This window comes from Stylophora pistillata, chromosome 9 (genome assembly GCF_964205215.1).
Source record: "Stylophora pistillata chromosome 9, jaStyPist1.2, whole genome shotgun sequence".
Classification (NCBI taxonomy): Eukaryota; Metazoa; Cnidaria; class Anthozoa; order Scleractinia; family Pocilloporidae; genus Stylophora; species Stylophora pistillata.
The window spans coordinates 14,412,701-14,435,676 of NC_142527.1; the positions used below are offsets into that span (position 1 = coordinate 14,412,701).

General features: G+C 39.5%; 5 non-coding genes and 1 pseudogene across 5 annotated transcripts; 2 read left to right on the forward strand and 4 right to left on the reverse strand.

Annotated features, from left to right (window-relative positions):
• Positions 1-917: 917 nt before the first annotated feature.
• Positions 918-990, reverse strand: Trnai-gau (transfer RNA isoleucine (anticodon GAU)). Its single transcript has one exon. It is a non-coding gene; the product is annotated as a tRNA-Ile (tRNA).
• A 7,164-nt stretch (positions 991-8,154) lies between these two features.
• Positions 8,155-8,227, reverse strand: Trnaa-agc (transfer RNA alanine (anticodon AGC)). The gene has a single exon. It is a non-coding gene; the product is annotated as a tRNA-Ala (tRNA).
• Positions 8,228-10,190: 1,963 nt separating this feature from the next.
• On the reverse strand, positions 10,191-11,329 carry LOC148723481 (uncharacterized; annotated as a pseudogene).
• Positions 11,330-16,169: 4,840 nt separating this feature from the next.
• Trnar-ccu (transfer RNA arginine (anticodon CCU)) lies at positions 16,170-16,273 on the forward strand. Its single transcript has 2 exons — positions 16,170-16,206; positions 16,238-16,273. It is a non-coding gene; the product is annotated as a tRNA-Arg (tRNA).
• Positions 16,274-17,748: 1,475 nt separating this feature from the next.
• Trnav-aac (transfer RNA valine (anticodon AAC)) lies at positions 17,749-17,821 on the reverse strand. The gene has a single exon. It is a non-coding gene; the product is annotated as a tRNA-Val (tRNA).
• A 4,669-nt stretch (positions 17,822-22,490) lies between these two features.
• Trnai-gau (transfer RNA isoleucine (anticodon GAU)) lies at positions 22,491-22,563 on the forward strand. Its single transcript has one exon. It is a non-coding gene; the product is annotated as a tRNA-Ile (tRNA).
• The last annotated feature ends 413 nt before the right edge of the window (positions 22,564-22,976 follow it).

The following is a 22,976-nucleotide window of genomic DNA, read 5'->3' on the forward strand; positions in this document are numbered from 1 at the left end:
ACCTCTCAGTTTAGGCAATCTTTGACATTGAATGTTGTTGTTGTCGTTTATCGTGGTATAGAAGAAGTACACTGGTTGATAAGAACGAGCAACATTACAAGGCTGGTATACGTATCAGTTCGGATGCCGATGAATTGGCCCCTGCCCTATATATCCTTGTATCCTCTGGGAAGTTTGACTGCAGCTTAGGCTGCAAAGCTTCGAAAATTAGTATTTCATTAACTCTGATAGGTTGTGTTTGTACATAATTTATTTTCTTCCAATTATCTTAGCATCTGTGTAAATTAATCCAATGCGCTTCTGGATACATTATAAGATACTCTTGATAACTTTTAAAATTCTGTATGGCCTATCACCTAACTACCTTTCAGATTTAATTAGTATTCAGCGGCCTTTGTCCTACCATTTGAGGCGCAACCATAATGGTCGTTTGCTGGAAAGACCAAGTGTGAAAACTAAGAAAACATTAGGTGACAGAGCTTTCCTGGTAGCTGCTCCTTTCCTATGGAATAAGCTGCCAAGGTCCGCGCGCGAAGCAACGAACTTAGAATCTTTTAAGATTCTACTTAAGACATTTTTATTTAAGGAATCATTTCAGTTATCTTAAAATATCTATATTTTTATTTGTAATTATCTTTCATTAATTTAATGTAAATAAATATATAATTTATGATTTTTATAGAAAGAATTGTATAATTTTTTAGTTATTAATTACTGTTGTGATGCGCTTTTGAAATTTTATAGAAAAGGCGCAATACAAATAATAAGTGTTATTGTTATTACTGTTAAACGCATAGTTAGAGCTTTACAACACCTGCGACCTATTTTTTCACCGATGAAGAACATTGTGATGTAGTTTCAGAGGATGGAAGAAAAAGAGAGGTTTGGAAAAGAAAAGAAAAAAAGTTAGATATGTTTGGTCCGTGTGAGGCTTGAACTCACGACCTTGGCGTTATCAGCACCACGCTCTGCCGACTGAGCTAACGGACCTAACATGCTTTTGTTCAACATTTTTTGTTAGCACTAGTTTTATTCATGTCAGATCTATTCCTTATAAATGATTTTAAAAAGAGAGAAAAATGAAACGTGGATCAAATGAAACGTAATCAGAGAGGTAAGAAGCCAAGAAAGGTACTGGTCAGCTATTATTATAGTATCAACTGCATCGTTTCATCATTGGCGCATCTTTCCTTTTCGACCATATCCTTCAAAAGTTAGCACAAACATTTATTTAGGTCATACCAATTTAATGTTTCGTTTCCCATCGCCCTCCCTCTCGTAAGGGTGGGTCGATCGGTCGGGTAAAAAAAAAAGGAACGAACACTTGAAGGGGTCTGGGTGGCAGAGAAGCCCGGGCTGCTAATTACGAAAGCTTGGTTACAAAGCTAACTCGAAAACGTGGTTTCTTCGTTCGTTATTCTTTATTTGGAGACAGTCTCGGCCTTTTGGCTAGATCAGTCGCACGTTTTTACGCTCTGTCTGGTCATCATTTAATTTGAAATTTGAGATAGCTTTTTGCCCCGTGGGGCCTTTCCTTTTTCACTGGGAAGCTTTTTGATCATGGATTTAAACGAAAACACTGAAATTATGGATGATACTTCGACTGAAAATGATGTTTTAACCGGCCATGATGTTGATGTCGTTGACCCGCATGCATTTAATGGCGAGTCATATGCTTCCCGTGTCGCTCGTACGTCTGGTTTGGGAGCTGTCCCAGTTGACGATTTAGTACAAAAGATACAGCGAAACGAAAATTGTATGCCGCAAAGTCCAAAGACGGCTTTCTTTACGCCTCACAAACAAACGTCGGCCCGTTCTGTCTTCGACGCCCTAGCTGGCTTTCATGTCGACCCGACAGAAATTTCATGTCTACAGAGGAAGATGAACGGGGAAATTGTGGTGACTTTTAAATCTATGCGAGCAAAGGACAGGTTCCTTGGTCTAAACTCACTTCTAATCGACAGCCAGCATTACGCCCTACAAGATATCGATAGGCCATTATCATTTTTAACGGTTTACGACGCTCCCTTTGAGTTATCCGATCTCGCAATTATAAAACACCTGTCACCTTTTTGTGAAGTCGTACACTACCGCCGTGGAAAGCACAGCTACGCACCGAATGTTTATAATGGCTTAAGACATTATAGAGTCAGAATAATCAAACCTATTCCGAGTTTTCTTCGATTCGGAAAGATGCAAATTTATTTAAAAAATAAATGAATAAAGGCTGATAGTTTCGAAAGAAACTGTTTGGGGCTGCGTCGGTGGGAGTAACGAAATAATTTGGATATATCAACAAAGTTGAAATGGTAAATTGGCCACCGTACTGATTACAAAAGCTGACGTTTCGAGCGTTAGCCCTTCGTCGGAGCGAATAGAGGAATTGTGGGTTGTGTGTGCTTTTAAAGGCAGAAAATGGAGCTACGTTATTGGTGGGAGCATGGCAACGAGAAAAACATGAATAAATTAGTGGAATGAAAAGCGTTCGTTGATCCCTGTGGGATTTAGACTGCCGATTTGAAAGATGAGCTTTTGTTCAAGATTTTTACGGCTTTCCGTGCCACCTAAGTGCAAGGAAAGACCGCAGATTCCCATATGTTGCTTAGAATGATTAGGTAAATTAAAATGTCTAGCGACTGGTTTCGATGTGTCCTTGTCATTCCTTTCCACGTCTCGAAGGTGTTCTCGGAATCGGTCACCTAGTCTTCTGCCTGTTTCGCCGATGTATATCTTTTTGCAATAAGTGCAAGTTATGCAATAGATTACATTGGCGGAGGTGCACGTGAAGTGATCGGTGATCTTAATGGATCGTTCAGGTCCCGATATTTTATCAGTGTTGTGAATGAAAGGACAAGTTTCATATCGTGCACGAGCGCATTTCAAAGTGCCTGGTTGCTCATTAGTCTGACAAGAACTTCTGACCAAAAAATTGCCTATGTTTTTGTCGCGTTTGAATGAAATGAGCGGAGGCTGCGAAAAGATAGTGCTTGTCTCTGGATCGTTTTGAAGTAATTTAAAGTTTTTAAGAATGATGGATTTAACTGAGTGGTTGTGACGGTGAAACGTGAGAGTGAAACGTGAGAGTGAATGGAATGCGGTCGGAATCTTCCTTACGCGACGTTTGTAGTGCTGAATGTCGATCAATAAGTTGAGCGCGGTTGTAACCCGCTTGAACGACGGAAGCAGGGTAACCACGTTTATCGACGAACTGGCACATTGACTCTGATTTGTGGTGGAAATCAGAGTCATTACTACATAAACGACGAAGTCTTAGAAACTGAGAAAAAGGAATGGAATTCTTAACGTGAGATGGATGCGAAGACGAATATAACAAGTAATTATGCGAGTCTGTAGGTTTGTAATACACACTAGTGCATAAACCGTTACCTTCAATTGAAACTTTGACGTCTAAAAAGGATAAAGAATTGTCAGAAATTTCCCAAGTATATTTCAGAGCCGGGTGAAAAGAATTGACTGCAGTTATGAATTGAGTGAGCTCCACTCTGGTTGAGGAGGTAGCGCCGATACAGTCGTCGATGTAGCGACCGTAGAGTTCAGGTTTGGACTCGTTGTATTGGCTGAAAAATTTATGTACGACAAAACCCACAAAAAGATTCGCATAGCTAGGTCCCATTTTGGTGCCCATGGCTACACCATTGGTTTGTTTGAAGAAGTTGTTTCCGAATGAAAAACAATTGAGTGTGAGCACTAGTTCGGCTAAGCGTAGTAGTGTTTCAGATTTAGGTTCCTTAACAGTACGTTGATCAAAAAAAATGTTTAAGGGCCAGAAGGCCTTCGCCATTAGGAATGACAGTGTAAAGAGACGTGATGTCCATGGTGAAAAGAAGTTTGTTTTGGCCAAGGAAATTAAAGTCTCGAAAAATTTGAAGAGCGTGTTGGCTGTCTTTAATATATGATGGTAAAGTTTTGACGATGGGAGCCATGATGTTGTCTAGATAGCTGGAGATAAGTTCGGTAGGGCAACTGCAAGCCGAGACAATGGGCCGACCCGGGTTGTTAGGCTTGTGAATTTTAGGTAAAAAGTAAATACGAGAAGTTCTAGGAGTGGTTATGATGAGATTTTTTGCTGTGGCCGGCAATTCTTGTTTAGTTATGAGTTGGTTGATCGTATTCTTGACGGAGTTTTGATTGCTGGCAGTGAGGTCTTTGTCGATCTTTTGATAAAAAGAGGTGTCAGAAAGTTGCCACAAAGCTTCTTTTTGGTAGAGGTCGGTGCGCCAAACAACGACTGAGCCGCCCTTATCGGCCGCTTTGATAACAGATGAAGCTGAAACTGTCGACATTGAAGACGACCAACAACCTGCTTCTCCTGACGAACAACAACATTCTCCTTCTGCTAATACTGATGACGACTCTATCGATGAGAATCTGTCACTAGCTTCCTTTTACCGCCACCCAAACAGTTTACTCAGCCTGCCGAAAATGATTCTTTGCCTGAACTCAGCCAACTTGACCCTGAACAACCTTCCGAACGACCGCCTGACCTTATAATTGAACAACCTTCTGCACAACCACTTGATCCTGTCTCCGAAAAACTGCCTGATCCTGTAACTTCACAACTTTCCGAACAACCGTCTGAACAACTTTCTCAACCGTCATCTGCTGGATCACCATTTGTCACCTCACAAGGTTTCATTGCCTCACTCAAGTGTGCCATTACATCATCTTCTCGCCGAACACCCGCTAAACTTTCCAATGACTCTTCTCTGGCCTGTACTCGAAAATCTACCCAAGCAACACTTGTCCCTGGAAAGCAAAGATCTTCGATCCCTGTTCCTACTGTATCTTCAACCCCTCCTGTGTCTTCAACTCTTCCAAGTACTACCGAAACCGATATGGAAACCTCTCACGATTTGAAAAGAAAATCATCCGACCTATCTCCAAACCGAAAAGCTCCTACCGAAAAGAAAAAAGGGAGAAACAGAAACTCTAAAAAGTACAAGTAAGCTCTTATTATTTTTTGTGAGTCTTTTTTCCAAGCTCTTTTCAAATTTCTCACTATTAACTCCACTCCCAGCACGCAGATTTTAACTCCTTATTATGAGAAATTTCTTTTAGCCTTCACCAGTCTGCGCGGGATTCTTTCCCGCAAGGAGTGGTGTGATTTTGAATTTTCATCCAAGAAATGTTATCAAACTCTCTTGAAAGAAAACTCTACCTCCCCAATCCTTCATCGCTTTTGGAATCCCTTTCTCCCGATTGATTTTGATTTAGACAATTTCTGGAAATTAGTCCGCGATGATTTGACCGAGAATCACAAAAATGACATTATTTGGTCGATTGTGCTTCGCGCCATTAAAGTTCGCGATTCACTAAGGAATTGGGGCTATATAGATTCGGACAAATGCGCCTTTTGCTCGCGTAAAGAGATTATTGATCATCGCTTTCTTAATTGCTCTCGCGTTGAATCTGTGTGGTCCCATTTCATTCCCATCATTTCTTCGGTTCTTGATACCAACTTCTCTTCCTCCTTCCTGTACACATGTTTTCTTTTTCCGCTGGACCCCTGTTAACTCTAGGAATTCTCGCATTGCCCGATTTTTGATTAAAAGAATTCTTTTTGGTATTTGGAAATTTCCGAACAAATCTACATTTCATAATGGAAATGATTCTCCTGAGGGTATAACCCGATACATCCTTGGGGATATCAAAGCTAGAATCGCTTGTGACTTGTTTAGATTCCCGCTGTCCAGTTTTAAAAATGCCTGGGAGTCCCCCGCGATTTGTGTAATTGAGGGTGACTCATACAGATTAGCACTGTAAATATTAAGTTACCACTATATTAGATCATTATATTAGCCTTAACACATTATCTATAATAGTATTTAGCCTTATTATCGTAATAGTTAATTTACTTCTAGCCTTAGTCTCATTATCGCTCATAGTTAATTTACTTCTAGTTTCATAGTTAAATTATATTTGATATTATAACGATCTAAAATTTATCTTCAGTCTTATTATCTTAATAATAGTTAATTTACTTCTAGTCTCATAGCTTACTTAAACTACCTTTAGCTACTCCTAGCATTATAATGTAATAATAGTTAATTTATTTCTAGTTCTATAACTTAGTTATCTTTAGTAATAATGAACTGTGAACTCTGGACTGTTTAAATAATTTAGTTAGGGCCAAGCCCACGTGCGTTAAGCACTTTTATTTTGTATCTTAGGTGATTTATTGTAAATAAATCCTTTTCAAAACTTAAAAATTCATGTGCATTTGTGATAAGATTACGAAAAGAGAAGAGAGTTGTGGCCTTACATAGAGTAAAGTTCGTTGATAAGAACTTGTCGTTTCAAGAAGTGCTCACCGATGTGTATGATGGAGATTTAGATGTACGTGTCAAATGTAGAGTGGGATTTAAAAAGCCTGGAGATGCAGAACCGAAAGATTTCGTTTCGGTCTATCTCGTAGAAAACGTTGGAACGATTGTTAATGTCCTTAATGCGAACTTTCTAGATTTTGATGTTCTAGACGAAGAACCACAGGCAAAAGCTATCAAGCCATTGAATGCTTTCGACGTTTTGACTAAAGCGGCGAGCACAAAGATACTTCCACCGGAAATGGGAGCAGAGGAGCAAGCAAATCCAACGCAATGGGTGGAACTGCATAGCCGTCTTCTGCAGCTCGCGAAAATCTTATACCCTGGTGCAGGTTTTCCTCCTGCAGAGGTCAAATCTTCAGGTGCGTTTCCATTTTAGAATGCTGTTTTTTTCCTCTTTTAATTTATACAATGGTTTAATGTTTAATATTAAAAAATCTTCATCGTTCGCCAGGATATTTCATGCAGTGATCCAGTGGAAAAGCAGTATTATTCGTGCAAAAAGTTTGACCTGATCTGTTGCAGATGTGGAAGCACAGAACCCGATGCACCAGTGAATGAAGATGAAGGGCCAATACAAAGTGGTTCACCCTGTTTGTCGGACCTGCTCGGAAAAGGGTGCCAAGCCTGTTGTCTCCGCACCGAAAACAGTAACACCATCCGCCGGAAAGAAGAAGAAGAAGAAGAAGAAACCTTGAATGCAGCTTCGTGTTAAAACTAAACTTTCAGTCGCTCCCGTTATGAGATTGAGACTGACAAGCAAGACTGTTAGAAAGTTACTGTTTAATGAAAAAAGCTGTCTTGACGAAATGTTCTCTTCCAAGAATCATTCAGTTTGTGTTCCAGTTACTTTTGCATGCTAAATCTCACATTTAGTCTTGAAGGTATAACCAGGTGGTAAAAGATGTATATTAAAACGACTGTCAAATGTCTAAAAAGGCTTTAAAAACGATGGAGGAATTTTTTTTTTTTTTACTTTTCCAAAAAAATGGGTCGGTCGGGCGATGGGAAACGAAGCATTAAATTGGGATGGCCTCAGGTCAACAAATAATTTTACTGAGAACCCAAATATTCCTGGCAAGGCTTGAGTATGTGAACATCTGAATGTGAGTCGGATGTGGTAACCACTACATGACTACAGAGACCAAAATGAGGGACAGGATAGCTTAAGGAAGAAAGAAAACTCCAAGAAATTTTCTTTTGTGTATGGTGACACTGAGAGTCAAATACAGCACCCGACATAATCAAAAGGTCTTGATCCTCCTTTTCGAAGTGTATATGCGAGGAAAACACATTGCAATATGAGTAGGTATTAAACACGAAGGCGTGCTATTTAAGGAAGTCTTCCCTGGGAAGACTTAGGCTCATTTGTCACTCACCGTTGACGTGTGCGGGTCAAATTTAAATGCTGGTAGACGAACAAAAGGAGCTAATGAGATATTTATTGTTTACTTCCACCAGCATGGTGGCATGAGGTAACGTGCGAACCACCTACTTCGATCTCAAATTTACCGCCACAAATAAAGACAGTTTCCATTGGAGAAAGGAAATACAAATCTCAAAAATTTTTGTATTGTGATGAAGACATAAAACAATTTTGACGAATGCGCCCGCTGTTCACTGCTTTGGAGTAGCTGTAGCTCAAGCTGACTTGACTCTAAGAGTTCTACATCACACGACGGTTGATTGACAAATGGTCCAGTGGGACATATGGCTCCTTTTATAGCGCGCCTTCGTGTTTAAGAAATTTTCTTTTTACTATTGAACAATAAGCTCAGTAGTAAACTAAAAAAATAAACATTGCAACAGATGGAGAATCCGGGTATCGATCCCGGTACCTCCCGCATGCTAAGCGGGCGCTCTACCACTTGAGCTAATTCCCCTACTTAATTATAATTAGTTTTACTGGTGTAGTGCAACATATAGATCGTTTTCACGTGACGTCACATCATTTCCGGTCGCCATATTTGTGTACAACCCAGGGTAATATTATATATGCAAATAATAAGCACATCAATTTCTGCCTATAAAAATGAATACTACAGCAACGGAAGCAAAATTAAGTGCCAATACTGATATCAGTATCCATCCTCCTCTTTCTGAGTACGCCAAGAAGCTAGAACCACGAGTAAGGCAGCATTATTTGGAAAAAATCTCGGCCATCGGAATCGATCCCGTCCTTATTCAGAGTAAGAATTTTCAACCAGACTGCTTGCCTCCAGTTGAATTTACAGATCTCCTTTTCTATCTGGTTTTGGAGACGAGCTTCTACACGCAACAACAGTTTAAGGCTTTCCGAAGCCTGGAAGCCTACAATCAGATGGTTTCGGGATTTATAACCAGCGTAAAAGGCCACATAATCGCAAACAGATTTGTTGTGTTAGCCAAGGTGAGACATTCGCAGAGAATGAATGACTTTTGATGCCTATCTGGATTATAGCAGAAAAGGAGGGGACAATTTTATCCGCTTATTGTCTAGGTTGTAAGGCCGGGCTAGCTGAATCATGTTCGCATATTGCAAGCGTTTTATTTTAAGTAGAAGCGTGGACGAAGATAAATGGTGGTCAAACTCTTCCGATTGCGGGCCGACGTCAACAAACATTCTTGAGTCAGTTTATGTGCCTTTCTCTGTGGGCTTCTATAGACTTTCTGCTTCGCTACCTTCGAAGTTTAAATCTAAACTTTGCTGTCCCGGTTTGCTAAATTTGAAAAACTTCTCCTCCCTCTCAGACTCTAGTACTTTCACCCTTTTGGCAAACGCCGGCTTCTTCACCAATTCGCGTTCCCTCGCCCTCTTACTTCTTTTTGCTGCTTGTTCTCGATCCGTATGACCCGTCTCCTTATTATGTCCTAAATTTAGAGTTGGGATCCAATCAATGTTAAATTTATCCCATGATTTTGCGGCCTTTCCAGAAACAAAGTGTTTCTCACACACGTGATCGTTTTCCAAACTGGTATCGGTGAGATCGTCTCTGCTAATAGCAGAAATCCAGCGCGATCTTCTTTCTTCTGACAATTCTCAGGCTTCTTTTCCTTGATTTTCAATTATCGAAGGTACTTTGGCAAAATATAATACTTTATCCCTTCCACTTCTATTTCCACAGCCGACAATCAAGCACAAAACCATCTTCTTTCAAAGGACGCGGTAGATTTGCATGCGATTTCTGTACACAAATATGGCGGTGTAGCAACAGTTGTCAGGGTTTTGGTCACGTGAGTAAAAACGATCTATTGTGTGTGCTCTTTACCAGTCATTGATATTTTTTGAGCTTTGTGATCAATAACGTTATAGTTTTGTACCCTGAGCAACATTTGATCTTGTAGTCCTGTCTTTCGGGTGGGAGCAGTCCAGTATCTGGATGAGAGTAGTACTGAGAATGGCTGTGGTTGGTTAGTAGTAACAGACGTTTCGTCAACCTTAGCAGAAGTCATCGTCAGCATTCGTTGTCAGTTGATTGTTATAAGTCAGATGCATGTTGACACAAATGTTTACAGAGAATTTCAGACTGCCTCTTTTGCTGTGATGAGAGTTTCCAATGAAACACAATTTGCAGCCGGAAAGTGACCCATACTGACAAATTACTCTGCGAGTCATCCTACAACCCGCGAGAAACTTGCAACTAGTTTGCAGCACGACGGTCAACCTGTTCGACAAAAAAAATTACTTTGATCGTGTCGAAGAAAAACTACAACGATGATTTCATTCGCCATAACATAGGTGTAAAAACCTCACAACTGACGTCACGCTAAAGGTTAAAGAAGTGAAACGGTTTGCATCAGTCAGTTATAAATCGATGGATCATTAGATCGATAGATAGATCGAAGGACCGTTATTAGATCAATGGATCAGTAGAATGATGGAACAATAGATCGATGAATTGGTAGATGGATTGTGCGCAGTTTCTGAAGGGGTCCACTGCCACCCTTCTTTGCTATTTTAGTCACTACCCTCTGTATTACATGAAAAGGATCAAGCTTTAAAGACACCTCATCAAAAACAGAATTCAGTTTATGCCTCCACTGGCAAAAGTTGTCAATATAGAAATGGTTAACAACACAACCTTTAGAGGCAAGTCTATCTTTTAAACTGGTCAACAGATCTTCAACTTTATCAAAAGCTGTTCCCTTGCAAAGTTTCCGGGCTAAAACTATACCAATTTCGTTCATAACTATGAATAAACTGTCATACAGCTGTATCCACTTTCCCTCACACCGATATCCACTTTCTCTCACACCAAAAGCCAATATTTGCAGACACGTTAAATGTATGATAAGCAATTATTGAAGAAGCTCTCATCTGATCGTGACAATTTCTTTTGTGGTGGAGATGTTCATAATATGACGGCATGTTGAAACTTTTTCTCCAACCTTGCTGCCTTTCGGTGAAAAACTTTGAAATGCGTTTAGGCTTTCGTTCTTCTAAGTGATGAAAAAAATCTCTTGTGACTCCAATATTGTGACTCCAATCTTGTGAAATAACAGAAATGGCGGCTGAAAATCTGCTCTCAATTGACATAGAATGCCTTCATCCTGATCAAGAATTTGGTGCCTATTTCGACACAGGTAGACTCGTTCAACGAGCAGCACATGGTTTCTTAAGCCATACATAAGACGTGGCTGGTCGTAGTCCTTACTGCTATCTTTCTAACGAATGGGGTTGAGGGTCTCTTGAGTATTTTTCTCATCGTATCACGGACAGAGAAGGACTAGCTCTGGAAATGTAACAGCGGATCCCACAACAAGACATCTGGTACCAGAAAAGCACTGGGGGAATCACCAACTGCATTCTTGACACGCGTTCGACGAGGAATTGCACGAACAGGCCCACTTGAGAAGCAGATGACTTGTCCGCTGCTATTTTCAATGACAACCTGAACAAATTCTTTTGTTTCCTTATTTACCTTAACTAAAGAACTCCGAGGCGTAAGATAAATCAAGAAAAACAGTGAAAACCATAGGGTCAGGAGTTTGGCCGTGACCGCCATGTTTTCTACCGGAACTCTTTATCAGGGCTAACAGAGATTTCTACCCGTCCACTGATCTATCGATCCATCGATCTACTGATCCATTGATCTACCGATTTATCGATCTACTGTTCCATCGATCTACCGATCCATCGATCCACCAATCCATCGATCTACTGTTTCATCAATCTACTGATTCATTGATCTAATACTGATCCATCGATCTATCTATCGATCTACTGATCCATCGATCTAATGATCCATCGATTTACCACTGACTGATGCAAACCGTTTCACTTCTTTAACCTTTATCGCGACGTCAGTTGTGAGGTTTTTACACCGAGGATAAGCCTCATAACACCTAACGACCCAATGCAACTACTGAAAGAAACGATAGCGCGACGCTTGCAGGAACTTCACTTAACATCATCATATTCAGTCAGCGGTCAAGAGTCATGCAGGAAAGACGTTTTTATTAGCTACGTAACTTTGCTCTTTTTTTGCGGCGGTTTTCAAGTATACCACACAGTTATTGCATACTAGAATATTGCACGATGACTGGTGTTATCCACGTATGAGCTTTGGAGGATTGAAGGCGATATTTCCTGATGAAAAAACGCAAATATCATTAGTACCGCTTAATCACTGCATCCGCCATGTTGGAAGGAGGACGTTCCGTTTACGTCGAGCACGGTTCGCGAAGTCTACCATCAGCTATTACGCTAATGCTGTTGCTACTTTTAATTATGATTATCTGTGTTTATGTGGTGACATCATTTCCAACCCAGGACCAACTACAAAAGAAACCTGTTCGGTGTGTGCCAAAAGAGTCGCCAAGTCACATCGAGCCATAAGCTGCAATGGCTGTTCGCTCTGGGTTCACATCAAGTGCGGAGGAGTTAATCCAAAGGAGTACAAAAAGTTTCAAGCAACTAAGGACTTTTCCTGAACCTGCCCCACTTGTATAGCAACCTTACATGAACTCCCGTTCGAAAACATTAGCAATTTGGATTCTAGTCTCGACTGCAGTTCATCCACGGAACATGACACTTCTATCTTGCCGGGCTATCACGAGGTCGCACTGGAGTGTGCGAAACATTTCAAAATGGGACACATAAAAGCAAACAGCATTGCCGGTTTTAAAAATGCAGAGATACAGAAATGGTTGGAGGCAAGTTATTTTGATCTGCTTGTTATAACGGAGACTACGCTTGATCATAGCTTTCCAAACTCGCAATTTGAAGTAAAGGGTTTTCAAATGCTGCGAAGGGACAGAAATATACATGGCGGCGGAGTCTTAATGTACTTTCGAAGTGATATTCCATACGTTAGGTTAAGAAGTCTCGAACAGACATCTGTCATCGAGTGTTTAGCGGTTAAAGTTAAATTGGCGAAGTCATGGACAACTTTTATTGGCCTCTATAGATCTACGACGATTTCGAAATTAATGTGGACAAAAGACCTGTCTGACGTTCTGGAGGCTGCGAATGTGAATTCTGATAGTATTTATTTACTGGGGGATTTTAACTGCGATCTACTTGAACCAGACAAGCCGCCTAGGGCTGGAAGGGATCTTGCAGACATTATGGAAATGTATGGGTTTACAAATTTGATCAAACATGCGACGCGCATGACCAAGTCAACTGAAACGCTGTTAGACCTCATTCTGACGAATTCGCCTCGACTACGCGCGGCGGGAAAATTAGGTCAGGTGACTTATAATTTAAAAGGAACAATTTATGCTGTAAGAACATTCGAAGGCGGTCATCAACGGACGCAAACGCAAGATTGAGATTGAGCAAATAAGTTCACAGAAACTAATTTGAGCAGAATTAGACAATTACTTGTGTTTTAAACCTGTGTTTTTTTACGGTCGTAAACGCAAGATTGGGCGATTGAGCAAATAAGTTCACAGAAACTAATTTGAGTAAAATTAGGCAATTACTTGTGCTTTACTGAACATATAAATGACATTTGTAAAAAAGTGTCGTAACATATTGCGGTGCTGGAAAAGATTAAGCGTAACCTGCCTCTAGCTGAGCGTAAGCTTTACTTCAATGCCTTGATCAAACCAATAATGTTGTATGGCTCATGTGCATGGTGCACTGCGTCAGTAGAAAACGTTAACCGCGTATCCAAACTGCAAAAGCGAGCAGCTCGAGTAATCTTGGATGCTGACATCGGTGAAAGAAGCCAGAGGCTTTCTAGAAGACTCGATTGGCTGTCACTTAAGGAAGAATTAAACCTTAAAAGGACTAGTTTAATATTTAGGGTCATCAAAGATAAAAATAATTGTCCGAGTTATATAACAGAACTTTTAACGGGAAACTTAGACCGACACACCAAAACCAGTCGCTATGGAAAACATTGTTTAGTGTGCCCCTCCTATAATAGAAAAACGGAAGGGAGACGAACTTTTCAGGCCGGTGGAGCAAAACTATGGAACAGCATCCTTGAGACATTCGCAAGGAAGACTCCATTGGCTCTTTTAAATCTTCTGTTCGAAAATATTTATTATCTAAGAACTCTTAGCTTAGTTTTTAGTTGTGCATATCCAGATTTCACCCAGATTTTTCCTTTTGTTTTCTTTTTTCTTTACTATCTTATAAGTGTAAATCGTTATCTTTTGTTACTTACTTACTTACATTCCAAATCTATCACAAAAATACGAGCGGCAATTTTTCCCAGGTCAGGAACTGATTATCCAAAGAGTTCAGCCGCTCGATTTCATAGAAAACACTTCAAGCGTTTAACCTTGGAAACCTACCGCCTACTAAAAGTGTATCCATAGCATATAGGTGGTTTGCACGTTACGTCATCGCCGCAATGTCAGTGGACGGAGACAATAGATATCTCATTAGCTTCTTTTGTTCGTCCACCAGCAATGGAAGAAAAACATCTCCCTTGTCAATCTGCATGATGGTCGAATCACAACCTTGGCTTTATCCGCACTTCACTTTGTCGACTGACGGAGTTGTCAGGCGACACCAAAAAATAACTTTCAAGTCTCAGAGGCTGGATAAAGATGCTGGGGGAAACTCCCAATGAGGAGTTTATGATAAAAGCTATAACGTTTTTTCGGACATTGAATATGATCTAAATGTGTTCTCAGTTGTGATCTTTTCGAACGGTGAGAATAGCACAAATGCACAAAGGCAAGTTATGGTGGTTGCCAGCCATTTTAAGTGTTGTTGTTGTTTGCACCTCCGCTAATGTAATCTATTGCATAACTTGCACTTATTGCAAAAAGATATACATCGGCGAAACGGGCAGAAGACTAGGTGACCGATTCCGAGAACACCTTCGAGACGCGGAAAAGAATGACAAGGACACATCTAAACCAGTCGCTAGACATTTTAATTTACCTAATCATTCTAAGCAACATATGGCAATCTGCGGTCTTTCCTTGCACTTAGGTGGCACGGAAAGCCGTAAAAATCTTGAACAAAAGCTCATCTTTCAAACCGGCAGTCTCAATCCCACAGGGATCAATGAACGCTTTTCATTCCACTAATTTATTCATGTTTTTCTCGTTGCCATCTACCCACCAATAACGTAGCTCCATTTTCTGCCTTTAAAAGCACACACAACCCACAATTCCTCTATTCGCTCCGACGAAGGGCTAACGCTCGAAACGTCAGCTTTTGTAATCATTACGGTGGCCAATTTACCATTTCAACTTTGTTGATATATCCAAATTATAAACTTATTTTAGTCCGTGACGTTTTTCCTTTGTTCTTGTTTTATTTGTTGCGTTACGTTTCGGTACATTTTCATGAGGTAGAGTTTGGTCACATGCTTTTAGGACTGTAGCTTCTCACACGTGTTCCTATCGACGAGCTCTTGCGGGCTGTAAACTCTTCTTTTAATCTTTTGGTTTGCACAAAATGTAAGTAGGGTTTCGATTGACACTTGTTTTAGGTATTCATTTTGTATATTCGTCTTCTTGTTTGTTTCCTTTCTCAGTTTTCACCGTCTTGTAACCGTTTTTCATCATATGTTCATACTATCAGTTGTGATGGTCGAAAATTAAAGGATTATTACGGATAACGCGTCGAATTTTTTTGCTATCCCCAACAGTTGTAGATATTGAAGTGATTGTAAACTGTCGGTTCTATGGGCCAAAATAAGTGAAAATTACGATAAACTGAACATTTTGAAAATGTGGAGACTAGTTAACCATTCTAAGGACTCCTCCAGATCTAAAACGTTTGTTAGCAAGCGGGTAAAATAGAGATTTTGAAGCATTTCCTTTCCTGATGTCCTCATCCGTTCTCAGTGATGCTAATGTAACTACTATTCGAATCATTTGAAATTTAGGCTGCGTTTCTTTTAATCAATCTAAATCCGGATTTTGAGATAAAAAATTCCATAGTAGTCAATTACATAAGTATAATTGACTAAAATATCAAACAAATGAAAATGGGACGATCGTGTAAGCTTATTATCGAGTGCAACATAAATGATATTGAAGAAAAACTCAGCTTTCACTCTCCGCTGATGTTCAATGAAGTAATTTGTATTATGGTTTATTAGAAGGAGAAGGGTTAATTAGTTATTTAAAACAATTTTTAACTAGTTTTGTTGTAAATACGAAACGTTTTAATTGTACAAATAAATGATAAGCAGCGGTGTGTTGAAATAAAATGACAAAGGCAATTTCTGGTCCTTAGAAGAGACCGTGCCATGATCCAATGTTTTAAAACAGTTTTTTGAGCGGGTACTGTGACAGCACCAGCAGATAAATCTAATAAAAAATGATAACGAACCAATCACTACACAGAAATGACTGTTTAGAAAATAATAATCCACCGCTGACGTAAATATAAAATTCTAAAGTCTTACCTATCAGCATACAGCGGCCTCTGTAGCGTAATGGATAACGCGTCGGCCTCCTATTTCACCGGTCAACGCCTGTGAAAGGAGCAAAGCCGAAGATTGCGGGTTCGAGTCCCGTCGGAGGTGTTGTACATTTCCCTTTTACTTCCTTAATTTCTAGGTTGAGCTGCCATAGATGATAAAATTTAAAAAAGGCAGTTTCTCAAAGCAGGAAGAGAAGTATATCAAAGTTAACAAGACTTGAGTAACCACAACCTCATATGGCTTTATAAACGCACTTAAAAGTACGTTCACATGTGATTCACAATGCAATGGACGGTTTCTGTTTTCTGGCTCCCGTCAGACCATCATATTCGAGTTAGTGTTATTTTTTTTCTTTAACGTTGGTCTTATCACGAACTGGTCTGTAATCACCTCTTGTTTATCTTTATCAGCTGGTTGTGGCATTTCAATAAGGAAACTGGCAACGGAAAATCCTTGATCAGTGATTTTGTGCTAGTCGGCTAACAGGTAAGAGGAAAGTATCAGCTGTTTTATTTTACGGCGAGGCTTTTTGCATGACACTAAAACTTGCAGCAAGGCCTACTATGAGCTATTGTTAAGATTGTTTGAAGCCTTTGACGACAATGATGGAGAATAAGTTTCAATAAAAAAGGAATTCTGCGATGATTTTTTTGGGGGCGGCGTGAGCCGTACAATGAATACATTCCTTGGATCATTCATATTGTGGTCTATGAAAAATAGCAGCGGCTTCAACAGTGCGCTGATGATAATGCACTTGTTTTTAATATCTTAACCTTATTCATTCTCCATCAGTGTCGCCAAGGGCTTGAAAAAAAACTCATCAAACTCCGATCAACAGTCATCAATTGCTGTCATACGATTTTTCCGATGGCCCATATCAACGTTCAATAATTGACATTAACATGTTTGGTTACTTTGAAACCTGTGTCAACTACGGCTGCACCACAGCTAGCAGACATCCTCTATTAAGAGAATATCAGCTAGTCTCACATTGTCCTCCCATACTCTGAGGAAAAAACTGCGACCTGGTGAGCGAAACAAGAGTCAATCGTCAATGATAAGAACCCAAGAGAACAGCGAATGACAACAGATAATTGTAACTTTTACGAATTTCAAACAACGGCAATTTCTCCCCTATCCATTAATTGAACGATGTAGTAATCAGCAGGAAACATAAATGTTGAGAGAACAAAGCGAAGTACGTGAATGTCACTTCTAACTTGCTCCAAAACAGTGCACTGCAGCTGCAAGAAACATTGCAAAAAGTGTTTGTTCTCCAAATGAAATAGCTTTTCTGAGAGAATTTAAGCGAGGCATCTGGGTGAAATGATAAAAGAGATCAGAAAAGGCTCGCGATGGATATTTACCGCCGCTTCCAATTAGCGGCTCAGTACATATCCACCACAAACCACCTTCACTTCCATGAATAGTCGATAATTATCACAGGAAGGAGAAATAATTGACAAGAAGGAATCCGAGTTTGTAAGAACTTTGACTGCTGCAATATTATATAAGAAATGTCTTCTCCCCCTCCGATCACAACGACGAAAAAATAATAGCGATAAAAAATTCGGTATTGTTTCTGGCAGGGCTCGAACCTGCGACCTGCCGCGTGTTAGGCGGACGTGATAACCACTACACCACAGAAACTTTCCCTGTTAAACAAAATGAAAAGGAATGTATTATTTGATAACGTGTAAAATGTACACGACGCCTTACACGAAAATAAAAAACTCTCCTAAAGAAGCACAAGTGGAAACAAGGCTCGAAGTTCAAACAGATCTTTTTTAAATGAGCATCGATACCGACAGGCCTTTGAGAATAAGATTGAAGCAGTGATATGATGTATGACCAAAAACATGTATGTGTCCTGTCTATCCTCCTGCAGTGCAGCGCTACTCAAGAGTCTAGAGTGATGATAAAATCACCGTCCAATACAGATGATTTTAACAGTAACTATATCTGTATAAAAAGAATTGTAGGATGCCTCGACGAGTAATCTGACAGTATGGGTCGCTTTTCGGCGGTACGTCATCGTCCGCAGTGAGTAAACTGTGTGTTGGCATTTTGTTTGTTAAAGCCAAAACTGAAAATCACTATTCAAGAAACGTACATTTAGCACCCGATTTTCAGTAATTCTTCACACTTTTCTGCCAAGGCTGACATTATTACTTTCATCTAGACTATTCTCATCCGAGAGACTAAATCCACTACAGGATCAAATGTTGCTCCCTGATACAAAACAATAAAGTTTTTTTGTCCAGAAACTTCGAGAAATATCAACAATTTATAAAGAGACAGAGGAATTAACTCAGACGGTAGAGCGCCCGCTTAGCATGCGAGAGGTACCGGGATCGATACCTGGATTCTCCATTGGAAGAGTCCTACAAAGAATTTAAATTGAATCAATTTAATTTTTTTTGCGCATTACTGAGCCCGCATCGTAGCTCTCCTTAAAACCGCTGAGATCGGCGTCAATCTAAGGAAAAAAAGCAAACAAAAGATTGACATCTTTAATAGAAACGATCAGTTTGAAGGCGACCGCGCTCAAAATTAGAAAAGAATGGGACAAAATTAGATTACCAGGCTTCGTAAAACTCACTTCTCTGAGTTTTAGAAGGGAAAAGTTGAATTTTCATGCACAAGGGAAGCAAAATCTTATCCACGGAAAATCGACTGATTACGTTTCAATGTTAATATTACAGAACTAAGTTTTTTCCCCTACGGTAAGTAAATGTAGCGTTAAAAGAAAATGAGAGAGCAACAAAGGATTACAGAGATCAACAGCTATAATCAGTTCAGAAAAGAATGAAACGACAGCGGATGAAAAAATTATTAAGATACGAGTGACCACTCGGGCACTTTCTGTTTTTGAAACGTGAAAAGCTTGTGCAATAAACCCGTTGGTACTGAATGTCTCTGTATTGAACGCCGATAGATAAGAGTAAAGCGACCTATAGCAACCTCCTAAATCACGATACATGAATCTACGTGCCCAGCTGAAGCAAAGCCGAAGACTATAGGCTCGGGTCCTGTCAGAGATGCTCTTCTTTCTTAATTAATCAACTTAAAAAATTAATTTGCATGGAGCTCTCAAAAAGTTATCTCAAGTAAAAATAGAGAAGTACTACAAAATGATTCTTTTTAACGAGGTGCTGGGATGGAAGTTAGTCTGCCTGGATCGAACTCGGACAGCTCGGTGTCTAGTGAACACCTTTCCGCATAATAAGTGCATTATCAGCAGCGTAATGTTGAGTGTTACAAGGAATGTAATCAGTGTGTGGTCCGCGCCGTACACTGAAGGTCCCTAAAAAATCATCCCTGCAATCCTTTTATATTTATTCTTCATCAGTGTCGTCAAGGGCTTAAAAAAAAGTCTTAATTATAGCTTATTGGAGGGCTTCCTGCGAGCCAAGACGTGCTGAACAAGGTTCAGTGTCATGCACTGAAACTCCTCTTCGAAGAATGACACAGCTGATTCTGATTTCTTCTTACCCGTTAGCCGACTTGCGCAAAGGATTCAGTTATCATTGATCAATGATTGTCAGTGGCCAGTTTCCTGATTAAAATGCTACAGACAGCTTATAAAGATAAAGAAGAGATGATTACAAACCAGTTCGTAATAAGACCTACGTCAAAGAAAAAAGTTAAAAACGCCAACTCCAATATGAAGGTTTGACGTGAGCTAGAAAAGAGTAACCCTACTTTTAAGTACGTTTATAAAGCCAGATGAGGTTGTGGTTACAATCTTACTCAAAGTCTTCTTAACTTTGATATAGTTTTCTTTCTGCTTTGAGAAACTTACTTTTTTCTATTTTATCATATATGGCAGTTCAACCTAGAAATTAAGGAAATAAAAGGGAAATGTACAACACCTCCGACGGTACTCGAAACTGCAATCTTCGGCTATGCTCCTTTCAAAGGTGGTGGCCGGTGAATTAGGAGACCGACGCGTTTTCCATTACGCTACAGAGGCCGCCGTATCCTGTGTGGCTAGACTTTAAGATATTATATTTAGATTATTATTTTATTATATTTTGATTATTATTTTATAAACGGTCATTTCTGTTAAGTGATTGGTTCCTCACCATTTGTTATCAAATTAATCTGCTGGTTCTGTGATAATACCGGCTCAACGAACAGTTTTAATAGATTGGATCATGGTGCGGTCTCTTAGCTTCTGAGAACCAGAAATTGCCTTTGACATTTTATTTCAACACACTGCTGTTTATCATACATTTTTTCAAATTGAAACGTTTCGTATTTACAACAAAAATAGTTAAAAACTTTTTTTAAATAATTAATTAACCCTTCTCCCACTAATAACCCACGATAGAAATTAGTTAATTCAACATCAGCGGAAAGTGAAAGCTGAGATAGAAATTAGTTAATTCAACATCAGCGGAGAGTGAAAGCTGAGTTTTTCTCCAGTTTCACTTATGTTTCACTCGATAATGAGCTTACACGATCGTCTCATTATCATTTGTTTGATATTTTTTGATATTTCAGTCAAGTATATTTATGGAGTTAACTACTATGGAATTTTTAATCACAAAATCCGGATTCAGATTGACTAATAGGAACGCAGCCTAAATTTCAAATGATTCGAATAGCAGTTGCATTAATATTACTGAGAATGGATAAGGGTGTGAAGAAAGGGAATCCCTCAAAATCTCTATTTTACGCGCTTGCTAACAAAGGCTTTACATCTGGGAGAGTCTTGAGAATGGTCAACTAGTCCCCACATTTCCAAAATATTCAGTTTATCGTCATTTTCACTGATTTTCGCCTATAGAACCGACAATTTGCAGACATCTGAATATCTAAATAAACACTTAAAACGGCTGGCTACCGTGATAACGACCATCATGCAAACCAACGAGGGAGATGTTTTCTTCCATAGACGGAATATGCTATGGATACACCTTTAGTAGACGGTAGGTTTCCGAGGGCTAGACGCTAGAAGTGTTTTCTAAGAAATCGAGTGGCTGACGTCTTTAGATGATAAGATCCTGAGCTGGGAAAATTCTCCGTTCGTAAATTTAGACTAGACTTGGAATGACGTTTCATGTAGGTTAATGTTACAATTTTTAACAAGGTTTCGGCATGCAATCGTCTTTGGCAGAAGTTTAGACGCAAACGACCTTTGGTAAGCTCAAGTATTTTGAATAGCCAGCTTTCAAAACTCACGTAGATGTCTGTGATAAAACAAAACAATACCACAAACAATGGCTCTTGCGCGGCCTTGAAGTCTTCGTTGTAGTTTTTCTTAGACACGGTCAAAGTAATTTTTATTAAATTCTCAAATTCTCTGTAAATTTGTGTGTCAACATAAACCGGACTTAACACACAACTGACAACAACTCTCCACTCTACTCTGACGATGACCTCCGCTAAGTTGACGAAACGCCAGTTACTACTAACCAACCACAGCCATTCTCAGGACTACTCCCATCCGCATACTGGACTGCTCCCACCCGAAAGACTGGATTACAAGATCAAATGTTGCTCAGGGTACAAAACTATAACGTTATTGATCACAAAGCTAAAAAAATATCAGTGATTGGTAAAGGGCACACAGAATATCTTCTACTAGACTAATACAACAAAATGAAAGTGAGCAAGGGATTAGCTCAAGTGGTAGAGCGCCCGCTTAGCATGGGGGAGGTACCGGGATCGATACCCGGATTCTCAATCTTTTGGAATGTTTTTTGTAAAATTTACAATGCAATATTTCAGTTGGTCACTACTAGTATTATTCAATAATGAAAAGAAAGTTTCGTAATACTTTACATATATTGCAATATTTCCTCGTCTTTGGACTTGGAAAAGGAAGATCAAGACATTCCGAATAGTTTGGGTGCTGTATCTGACTCTCAGTGTCATCATACACAAAAGAAAATTTCTTGGAGTTTTCTTTCGTCCTCAAGCTATCTTGTCCCTCATTTTGGTCTCGGTAGTCATGTAGTGGTTAACGCATCCGACTCACATTCGGATGTTCACATACTCGAGCCTTGCCAGGAACATTTGGGTTCTTAGTAAAATAATTTTTTAACCTAAATAAATGTTTGTGATCAATTTTTAGGGAAATGGCCGAAAAGGAAAGATGCGTTAATGATGAAACGATGGACCTCAGACGCTATAAGAATAGCTGACCAGTAGCTTTCTTGGCTCTTTACCTCCCTGGATTACGGTACTACCTTCCCTTTCATATGCACTGCCACGTTTCATTTTTCTCTCTTTTTTAAATCATTTTAAGGAATAGATCTGACAGGAATAAGAGTAATGCTAATAAAGAATTTTGAATAAAAACATGTCAGGTCCGTTAGCTCAGTCGGCAGAGTGTGGTGCTGATAACGCCAAGGTCGTGAGTTCAAGCCTCACACGGACCAAATAAACTTAAGTTTTTATTTCACATCTATATATGCTTCTTTTTCAAACCTTTATTTTCCTTACAGCCTCTGAATCTACATCGCAATGTACTTCATCAGTGAAACTTGGCTAACAGAAATTCTCTTTCTGCACGGATTAAAAATCTCAAAAATAGGTCGGAGGTGTAATATACCTCTCTAAATATGCGTTTAATTTACACAGACGTGAAGAAAAAATGAAAAAACTAATAATGTACATACACAACCTGTCAGAATTAATTAAATACTAGTTTTCGAAGTTTTAAAGCCTAAGCTCGAGTCAAAATTCCCAGAGGATACAAGGATAGGTCAGTGGCCAATTCATCGGCATTCAAACTTTTTGATCCTTATGAACCAGTGCTGTTGCAATATGCCATTGCATATTGCAATTAGTC